Raw genomic sequence first — 918 nt, forward strand, 5'->3', positions numbered from 1 at the left:
AATTTAAAATTTCAATTATTTAGATAAAATTAAATTAATTAAAAAATAAAAATATACTCAAACAATTTAAATCGTATCAAAATGTAAGTAATTTTTGCTGAATTCATAAGCAAATTTTATATAAATAAGCAAGTTTTGTAATTAATCTAGAAGCTCCTTCGTCAAGTTTATATTAAAAAAATAACTACAATTTTCCAATTTAAATTAATCAATTATGTCCTATACATAAATTCTAAGTGCTTTCTCCCCTCTAATTTTAAAATGTTACTCATCACATTTAACCTAATCTAATATGTCGCTTTTATTTAAAAGAAATATTTTGTACTTTTAAAAATTACAATTTTAACAAAATATATTTTAAAAAACTCAAATAATAAAATAAATTTTTAAATATATATTTTTTTTGACAAAATAAACTAAACATATATAATAAATGAGATTTAGGATTTTGTATGTTAAATCGTGTTAAAATAGTGTGGAGTAAGTTGTTGTACGTTAATCATGTTAAGGGGGGTGTGTGGGATAGCTAGTTATACGTAAGTGGTTTAGGTAGAAAAAAAAAAAACTATGCTACCCTAAACGAATTATATACAATTTGAAATACTCAATGCTTTAAGACGATTTATGAACATTTCTTAAAGAAGTTTCATTCATAAAGGACTAAAATGTTTAATATAATATCTAATACAGACTACTCTAACACAATTATATATTAGTAGGGTTAGAAAATTCACGGTTTTTTAATTTGATTTAAGGGAACCAAATAACATTGACCCTTTTTTATTTTATTTAAATAAAAAAGCTGATTTCTATACGCAAACCATTCATATCCCACCATAGACATATCATATTCTCCATTTGAACCACGAAAATTCCGAAGTCATAAAATCAATCCCAAACTCATTACACCGCATTCAG

Source organism: Arachis ipaensis, chromosome B02, assembly GCF_000816755.2.
Source record: "Arachis ipaensis cultivar K30076 chromosome B02, Araip1.1, whole genome shotgun sequence".
NCBI classification, from domain to species: domain Eukaryota; kingdom Viridiplantae; phylum Streptophyta; class Magnoliopsida; order Fabales; family Fabaceae; genus Arachis; species Arachis ipaensis.